The sequence below is a fragment of the Grampus griseus genome (assembly GCF_964374135.1).
Source record: "Grampus griseus genome assembly, chromosome: X".
NCBI lineage: Eukaryota > Metazoa > Chordata > Mammalia > Artiodactyla > Delphinidae > Grampus > Grampus griseus.
Window position 1 is genome coordinate 60,910,805 of NC_138999.1, and position 10,367 is coordinate 60,921,171.

A 10,367-nucleotide genomic window follows, 5' to 3' on the forward strand; every position below is an offset into this window, starting at 1 on the left:
TGTGTGTGTGTGTGTGTGTGTGTGTGTGTGTGTGTGTGTGTGTGTGTGTGTGTGTGTGTGTGTTCCAGTGACGTTACTTCTTCAAGCCCCCGAGTCACTGTAGCCACGACTCTCCAAACGATTCCAGCCTTTCCCATCTTTTCTACTCTCGTTACATTATGTGATCAGTCTCTGGCCATGTGATTTATATTGTCATGTTGCTCGGATACATTTTTATTTGCTGTTAAGAAATTATCAGAATCAATTACTTGCTCAACCTGCAAAACCTTTGATTTGACTTAGCCAGCACATCTGGCCAGTTTTTGGTTTAAAAACAATTTTGTAATTCACAAATAGGAAAGAGGAAAATGTGTTACATTCATTTGGTATTGCCAACCCTTAAATGTCTGTCTTTCCTGTGGTGGCTGTTCTCTAGGAGGGATCTGGCAGAAATAGATTTGATTTTAAGATTTTGCATATTTGTGGAATTTGATATCAACAAATCTGTAAACAAAATCTGAACTGGAACAACCAGTTAACTCCTCTCTAATTCCAAGCTTTATGAAAATGTATTCCTTATGTGGTGTTGAGCTCTTTTTAATGTTCAATTTTATAAAATGTTCTGCATGCAAACGCAGCATCGTGCTCATTGTACAAGTCACCTGACACTCATCTCCTCCTCCATATGTGTGATGGTGAAGAAACAGCAACATGTATGTTCTTACCTCTCCTGAATCAATTGTAAATTACAAATCTTTTCATTAATTTTTAAATGAGATATATTTACTCTGGCTAGTAGTTAAAATTTTATTCTTTTTATTATATTTCATTGCTACTTTTTTCTACTGACTCCAGAGCTTACTTTGGGGACTATTTCTTATTTCTAGATTGCTGTATTGATCTTATTTCTATATTTATCTGTAGTCATGGAATGTTAGAGCTGAAAGAGACCAACCTCTCCTTTTACAGAGGAGGAAACTGAGGCCCAGAAAGTCAAAAAACTTACACAAGGGCTTCCCTGGTGGCACAGTGGTTGGGAGTCTGCCTGCCGATGCAGGGGACGCGGGTTCGTGCCCCGGTCCAGGAAGATCCCACATGCAGCAGAGCGGCTGGGCCCGTGAGCCATGGCCGCTGAGCCTGCACGTCCGGAGCCTGTGCTCCGCAGCAGGAGAGGCCACAGCAGTGAGAGGCCCACGTACCGCAAAAAAAAAAAAAAAAAAAAAAAAAAAAAAAAAAAAACTTACACAAGATCACACAGTGGCAGGGCCCAGCCTCAATCCCAGTTCTCCTGCCTCTGGGCCCAGTGTTTTTTCATCCAAAGCACTGCATTTATGGAAGAGCCACAGCTGGCTTCTACTTTTATGACACATGAATTTCCCAGGTATTTCAGCGAGCAATATATGTGCTTTAAGGAAAATGTTCGAGTTCTTTAGCTGATGAATCCAAAGACAAATCTGACTTTCAGTTTAGAAACTTCCATTTCCCTCCAATTTCAATGTATGTGCCCTACTCTATACAGTGGATGCTTTCCCTAAAAGTTATTTGAAAAATGAATTTTTATAGATTAAATTTCATTTTTTTAGTAGAGAAGTTTCCTATGGAAGGGAGTCTTCTGGTGACTTCTTTTGAAAAATGAAAAATCCTCTTGTCAATGTCCCCTAATGCCTCTACTTTTTTTTTTCAGTGTGAACTTTTGTAAGTGGCATTTATTTAAATTAGGGCAAACCAATGTAGGCTTTCCTAGAATCTACTTTATCCTCCCCTTCTTAAACTTTACAAGATAGTTTCAGACTGTTAGGTGTTCGTGAGATACTTAGTTGTATTCTAGAAACTTCTTGATATTTTAACAATCCCTGGGCTCAAACTCTATCTCAATCTTATCAAACGATAACCAAATTTCCTAATCAGTACTGAGCTCTGCATGCAGTTTCATTTCCAGAACATTCTTTGCCTAATGCTCCTTAGTATGACTCTCTCTTTAGCTATTCTCAGGCTTCCTTCCATAGCTCCTGTGTACCTCATTAGTCTGGTTTAGTAGAGTTGCAGGCAGTGCTCGTCAGATGGAGTGGTATTTCCAATTATCCCATTGTTCCAGTCCTTCTCCTGGACCTCCCCTGGTTTCCCTTTACAGGAACGCTCAGAGATTGGTGGGATTTTCCTCATCATCTAGACCAAGGTTTGACAAAGTTTTTCTATAAAGGACCAGAAAGTAACTCTTTTAGGCTTTGTGGGCCACAGATGGTCTCTGTAGCATGGTCTTCTTCTTTGTTACTGTTTGCTTGCTTGCTTGACAACACTTCAAAAATGTAAATACTATTCTTAGCTCTTGGGCCATACGAAGCTGCAGATTGGATTTTGCCTGCTTGTAATAGTTTGCTGACCCCTGGGACGGGCATTTCTGTGACCCACATGATGACTGAGTTGTGTGCTGGGTGATGTGGCTCACTGCTCTCCCATCTCCCGAGCTATCAGGCCGGCCTGTGCAGAGGGGAGTGGAAAGGGGCTGCATTTGCCAACTAGTACTCTCCGATAGATGGACTCTCTCACCTGTCTCTGTCTCTGTGTCTCACTCTCTAACTACCTCGGTGTAGAAACCCTCATTCTTTTCTTTAGATCTCCTGTACTGGTTATCCAATGTGCCTCTGCTTCCTCGAGTGTGGGGTGAGCTGGCAGGAAAGAATGGATATCTGAGGTTTCTTATTTCGTTTGTCCCAAACTGTGGTCGGGGACCCCTGCCCTGGATCATCTGTCCCACTCTGTCCTATACTGCCATCATGTGTTCAGGGCCATCTCTGGAAAGTCTGGTGGCCCAGGCCATGAAATTCCAGTTCAGTCTATTATTTCCTAGGAGAATCACTAGCTCTCTTGGTTACAATGGCTGGTTTTAAAACCCAAAATGTCCATGTGTCCATTTTAATGTGATTCGGACCTGTTCTAGACTCAGCCCCAGCAATGAAATCAATGAGGTATGGAAGGTGTTTTGTGCCCACAGTTTTTCCCCACCTTAACCCCCTGCCTCCTAGACCCCCAGCCTTGGGGACCAGCTCCTTGGGATGCCCCATGCAGCACCACAGCCAGCGGTCATTCAGCACACCACCACCTCCTGTTCTCTGAACCCCTAAGAGGGTTCCTTAAAGCTTCTTCACATCTCTCTCATCTCACTCCCATCTCTACCTTTCATGCTACTTGGGGGTGTAAAGCTCAGTTTCACATTTTCACATTTGCTCGTATAAATATTGGGGGATACGGCTGAATGACAAGGTGTGTGCCTGTGTGTGTATGCGTGGTTTCTCCACCTGGACTATGAAGGTCCCATTTACTCGTGTATCTCACACACACACACACACACACACACACACACACCATCCAGTTCTGTCATCAATTCTCTGGTCTAGTTCCAGGTCTGATGGGGCTGGTCAAGGAGGAGGGATGGTGGGGCTCCTGAGGCATTTCCCTTTTCTTGTCTCTTGAAACCTTCTTTCCACTGGCTTGTGCTGGCTTCTCCCTGGAAGCCATTTGAAGAAACTCCTCTGGGGCAATTCTGGACAGGCCAACATACAAAGAGCTAGGACTTTAATTCCATATGAACTCTGTCACTTAAGACATACCTCTCAGGCTGCAGGATTTTTTAAAATCTAAGAACATTGTTTCTTGGGACCTTTAGTTTGCTTTCTGTCATTTGAGCCCAGGGATTTACCCACTTACTGAAATCTAGATTTTAAAAACTCAAGACACGAGTAACTTTAGGATTTCCTTATTTGAAAGCATCCATGAAACAGTTTCTTTCTGCCTTTTGTTTAGGATTTCCAGCCTTAAGAAGGAAACCAGGCTTGCACCTTGGACTCTAAAACAGCAAAAGTACCACACTTGCCAAAAGCAAAATGAGGAAGGAGGATTGGCTAGGCCTGCTCTGCATAGTCAGGAGAAGGACTTTTGTTATGTTAGCGCTCACCATTCAATGCTTACTGAATGCCAACGGTGCACTCAAGAAAAATAAGGGAGACAGGAATTTGCAGACCGAGATCCTAAACTGGAAGGCAGAGATAAGGCAATTCCCTCAAGTGATGAGAATGTGTCCCTGGATAAAAATATCAAGAAGCAGCAAGAGAGATTATCATCCCGGTCTTTTTAGAATTCCAACACAAAATGGAAGGGAGCCCTCTGTGGGGTGATATTACAAAGGGTTTTTCTTGTCTTTCTTTCTTTTTCTTTTTTTTCTTTAAAAGAAAAAGCATTCCTTACTGGCTTGCTACCAGCAATTGAACTGTATTCTTTATATAGCTAGAGCTGTTTGTGTCTTCTTAAAATAAACTTTTTCTGTTAAAATCATTTTGTTTCACCCTCTGATTCTCATTGTAGCAATGATGACTTTATCCAGACACTAAGCCCAGTTTGTGAGTATGTTTTCCAGACCACACAAGTGTGGGACCCACAAACATGAGCTTTGATTCTCACAAACCCCTGAGAGCCCAAAACAGATACGCGGGACACAGTGTCTTGCAGAAACCTGGCCCACCGAGCTGTGAACCTAAGTTATAGGGGCAGGGAATATGTCTTTGAGGACTTTGTCTCAGGGATTCTAGTTCAACTGCTCCTAGAAGCAACAAGGGGCCTCAGACAGGCACAGCTCTGGTGAAGTAGGCACCGGTCACCAGGCTCCTAAGGATAGGAGGTTGCCATAGCAACTGTGCTCAGGGCATGCACTCCCTCTTTGTTCTCTGGCTCAATGAAGCCACCCAGCAGGGAAGACCAGAGTGAGTCAAGGCTGGGAGCAAAAAACACAGACCAGATGTGGCCCAGATCACTTCCATCCCTCAAGAAGGGTATGGTCCCACCATGCAGGTGGTGACAGCTATATTCAAGGGTCAAGTTCCATCCAAAAGGAGCTTTGTTCTCTGGTGCCAACTGGCTCAGGCCTCTAAGGCTGAGGCCCTTGCAGCCAGTATCCTTGTCTCCCCAGGCCCCGTGCTAGCTCACGTCCCCTGACACCACTGGGCTGATCTTTCAAAAAGACACCACAGAGCCTGAAACAACCTAGAAAGCTTACAAGGGGAGGGAGAGGGGCCAGGGCTACTCTCAGACAATAGCAGGTGTCAAGACTTAAGACCAAGATCAGAGAAGGAGACTGGCTCGAGGTGGGCCTCACAGCAAGCAGTACCTCGGTGAGACCCTGTGGTTCAGGGGCTGGTGTTGACCCCGGCAGGGTCTGGGGCTGCTTGTGCCCCCCCACCATGAGCTGGGGGAGCTTTGAGGGATTGACCCACACTGACCAAACTCACAAAAGGCATGTCAAAGCCAGGGGCCGGTATATCAACCAAAGAGAGAGTACACCTTTAAAGCACAGGTCCTAAACAGGAGGCCTGCAAACTGAACTGAGTTCTCATATATTGCCAGGAGTACACAATGCTGGTTTTTAATTTTTCAAAATGTAGATGGGGCACAAACTCTCCACTTTACCTAGTTCCCCACCACTCCCTGTTATATGAAGCCCAACCAGCTTCATTCATTTATATCATGTGCCAGGCTCCTGAAGGCATTTGAGCCTTGTTGCGGGTTGGGTTCCCTGGGAAGCAGACTCGGGAATGGAGTTTGGTGCACGGGATGTTTATTAGGAAATGTCCGAGGGATCGACATCTGTGGGAGAGAAGGGAAGGAAATAAGCTTAGGCTGAAGAAGGAAAAGGCAGCAACGCAGGTGCCACAAAGCCTCAGCTGACTCAACAGAGAGCTCAGGCACTAACGTGACCCATCAGAGTTGTCCCGCATGGGCCCTGCTTCAGTCAGTCCCTGGGTGAGGTGGCTCTCTGCAGCAGAGGCAATCTCCGAAGGAGTTGACAGCTAAAGACGGTTCTCGGCTGACAGCACTCCGAGCAGCTGGGGCAATATCTGCCCTTGAAGGGGGATCTGGGCAACACAGTTTTGTGTCCATTACAGGTGTCTTTCTCCCAAGCACAGCACAAGTTAAACACTTACAAATTCTTATTTTCTGGTTCCTACTCCTTACCTCAGAAAGATTATAGTTTGTTTGATGAGGTTCATACCTTCCTCAAATTGTAGTCACCATGTCGGGATATATACCAGTAGCCTTAATTGGCCTTTGGTGTTTCACAAGCCTCATTCACGCCCATTAACAAACCTTCTCCAAGGGCATGTCACAGATGCAAATGGATAAGTAGAGCCATCATAAGATACCAGGAATAAAATGGTGCCAGCATCTATCAAGCACCTGCAGTGGGCCAGGCATTTCGTGCTCCTCCAGCCACTTCTTTTATTCATCCAGTCAGCAAAAATATAACAAGCTCCTTCTACCTGCCTGGCAGGGTGCTAGATGCTGAGGGTAGAGTAGTGACGGACACAGACACCATGCCCATCCCTCATGGAGCTTACAGGCGAGTGGGGCCACTGCTGAGACTAGTTCAGTCTGCAGCCCTGGGGACCAGGACCAATGGGCCACACATTCCTGTTATTTGGGAGTCACCACCCTGGATATGAATTCCCTTGGTCATCCCTCTTCTCTCAATACTGATTTCACTGTGCTCTAAGCTTCCTCTCTCCTACCCAACCTTCCACTGCCCCCCCTCCCCCCCATCATTTTCAACTGTGTCCACTGGAACCTCAGTTCTAGGGATTAATAATTACCCCTACAGCTCCAACGTAAAGCATCCTTATGCATTCCTTAACTGAGATCTCACTCTCCCCTAAGAACTCCACTTCTCCTATAGGCCTCTCCCCAGAGATTCCTTCCCTCCCCAAATACTTCTGCATATGGAGGTGGAGTGGGTCCCTTACTTACTCCCCACTGTACCTTCTAGACCATGATTGCTGAACCTCTCAGTCACTCCCCTTCATTCAGTCTTCCTCTCCACCCGCAGACTTGCCAAAATCTGGGGTCACTTCAACCTTCCTGTGGAAGACCCATTGCAAATCCCTGGCTTCTTCCTCCTTTCCTGCTCTCCTCTTATGGCCTCCTCTCCTGCTCCAGTCACCCACTCTCAAGGTCACAAATGAACCTTGTCATCCTCCAGAATTGCTATATCACTGAAATCTTAACTTTAGTCTTCCACAACCTCCTAGCTTTCCAACTCTCTCATTCAATTACTCCATGACACTGTTCAAGTTCATTGAGACCTCCAATAACTTAACACATTAATTCATCCAATATTTAGTAGGCATCTAACACACCAGACACTGTATTAAGTACTGGAGATACAGCTTTGAATATGACAAACATCATCCCTGCTCTCATGGAGCTCAGTGTACTTTTCCCTTATATTACAGCCCTTCCCTCTCTTTTAACTTCTTCCCCAGTTAGTTCAGGTCTATCATTTTGACCACTCTCTTGCAAACATCCTCGACTTCCTTAGTTCCATTGTCTTTCCTCCCACCCACGAGGTACAACCCCCCTGGATCAATCCAACTGTCTACATTCTCTGTTCTCACACCCAGGCTGCTGGAGAAGACCACGCACAGTCATGCAAACTGGTGTTCTCTTACTGAAAAGGGGCCTTTGGCTCTACTCAAAAAAAAAAAATCTCTCTCTCTCATTCCATAATCAGCTCTCCTATTCATCACAACTTCAAACATCCACTTTCCTCAGAGTCAAAACCCTCCACTAGTCTCCCCTCCCTGCTTCCTCTCCAGCAGGTGATGTTGCCACCTGCTTCTCAGAGGAATTAGGAGCCATCAGAGGGGAAGTCCTCTACCTTAGTAACATCAAGTCCACAATCCCACCTGTGTGCACTCACTTCCTCATCTCCCCTCTATCCTGTATCTCCAACATCTCCTTTTCAATGAACATTCAGTCAACAAATATTAACTGAGCACCTACTATATGAGAGGCACTCGTCTAGGAGCTGGGACTATAATAGTAAGCAAAACAGTCAAGGTTCCTGTCTTTAAGGAGCTTACATTCTAGTGTGAGGGAACAGACAACACACTGGTAAACAAACAAGCGAGATGATTTTAGATTATTAAGGAAATACAATAGGATGTTATGATAGAAAGTAATAGGGGAGAACTATTTTGGATAAGGTGGTCAGGGAAGGCATTTGTCAGGAGGTGATGTTTGAGCTGAAAGGAACAATTTGTGTTTTAAACACATGAAGTTTGAGATCCTTATTAGTTATACAAGTGGAAATACCAAGTAGAGAGCAGGTTATGTGAAGCTGGAGCTTAGGAGAGAAGTCAGGGCAAGAGATATAAATTTGGAGCCATGAACATATAGGTATATTTGGTGCCATGGTACTGAATGAGCTGACATAGGGAGAGAACGTAGATAGCGGAGAGAATCAAGACAGAGCTGTGGGAAGCCTCGAATACTTAGAAACTGAATGGAAGAAGAAGATCAGCAAAGAAAATTGAGACAGAGCAGCAGCAGGAGAAAACCCAGAGAATGTGGTGTCATGAAAGCCAAAAAGGAAGGTTTTATAAGAAGTAAGGAATGACCAACTGCATCGAGTGCTGCTGAGAGATCAAGTAATATGACACAAAACAGAAATAGACTCATAGACATAGAAAACAAACTTATGGTTACCAAAGGGGAAAGGGGGGAGGGATAAATTAAGAGTTTGGGATTAACAGATACATACTACTATATACAAAATAGATGTCAACAAGGACCTACTGTATAGCACAGGGAACTATATTCAATATCTTGTAATAGGGAAAAACCAAGATGGCGGAGGAGTAGGAGGACGTGGAGTTCATCTCTCTCTCCACAAATGCATCAAGAATACATCTACAGGGACTTCCCTGGTGGCGCAGTGGTTGAGAGTGCGCCTGCCAATGCAGGGGACACAGGTTCGAGCCCTGGTCCGGGAAGATCCCACATGCCACGGAGCAACTGAGCCCACACGCCTAGAGCCCATGCTCCCCAACGAAAAGCCACAGCAATGAGAAGCCTGTGCATCGCAAAGAGTAGCCCCTGCTTGCCGAAACAAGAGAAAGCCCACATGCAGTGACGAGAATCTAACGCAGCCATAAATAAATAAATAAATAAATAAATAAATAAATAAATAAATAAAAAGAATACATCTACAGGAGGAGCTTCAAGATGGCAGAAGAGTAAGACATGGAGATAACCTTCCTCCCCACAAATACATCAGAAATACATCTACACGTGGAACAACCCCTACAGAACACCTACTGAATGTTGGCAGAAGACCTCAGACCTCCCAAAAGGCAAGAAACTCCTCACGTACCTGGGTAGGGCAAAAGAAAAGAAAAAAACAGAGACAAAAGAATACGGACGGAACACGCACCAGTGCGAGGGAGCTGTGAAGATGGAAAAGTTTCCACACATTTGGAAGCCCCTTCGTGGGCAGAGACTGCAGGTGGCGGAGGGGGAAATCTTCGGAGGCACGGAGGAGAGCGCAGCAACAGGGGTGCGGAGGGCAAAGCGGAGACATTCCCGCACAGAGGATCGGTACTGACCAGCACTCGTCAGCCTGAGAGGCTTGTCTGCTCACCCGCTGGGACGGGCGGGGTCTGGGAGCTGAGGCTCCGGCTTCGGAGGTCAGATCCCAGGGAGAGGACTGGGGTTGGCTGTGTGAACACAGCCTGAAGGGGTCTAGTGCGCCACAGGTAGCCGGGAGGGAGTCCGGGAAAATGTCTGGAGCTGCTGAAGAGGCAAGAGACTTTTTCTTGCCTCTTTGTTTCCTGGTGCGCAAGGAGAGGGGATTAAGAGCACCGCTTAAAGGAGCTCCAGAGACGGGCGCAAACCGCGGCTATCAGCGCAGACCCCAGAGACAGGCATGAGACGCTAAGGCTGCTACTGCAGCCACCAAGAAGCCAGTGTGCAAGCACGGGTTACTCTCCACACCTCCCCTCCCGGGAGCCTGTGCAGCCCGCCACTGCCAGGGTCCCGTGATCCAGGGACAGCTTCCCCAGCAGAACACATGGCGCGCCTCAGGCTGGTGCAACTTCACCCCAGCCTCTGCCACCGCAGGCACGCCCCGCATTCGGTACCCCTCCCTCTCCCCGGCCTGAGTCAGCCAGAGCCCCCGAATCAGCTGCTCCTTTAACCCCGTCCTGTCTGAGCGAGGAACAGATGCCCTCAGGCGACCTACACAAAGCGGCAGGGCCAAATCCAAAGGTGAACCCCAGGAGCTGTGCATACAAAGAAGAGAAAGGAAAATCTCTCCCAGCAGCCTCAAGAGCAGCGGCTTAAATCTCCACAATCAACTTGATGTACCCTGAATCTGTGGAATACCTGAATAGACAACGAATCATCCCAAATTGAGGAGGTAGAATTTGGGAGCAACGATATATTTTTTTTTCCCTTTTTCTTTTTTTGTGAGTGTGTATGTGTATGCTTCTGTGTGTGATTTTACCTGTATAGCTTTGTTTTTACCATTTGTCCTAGGGTTCTGTCTCTCCATTTTTGTTTGT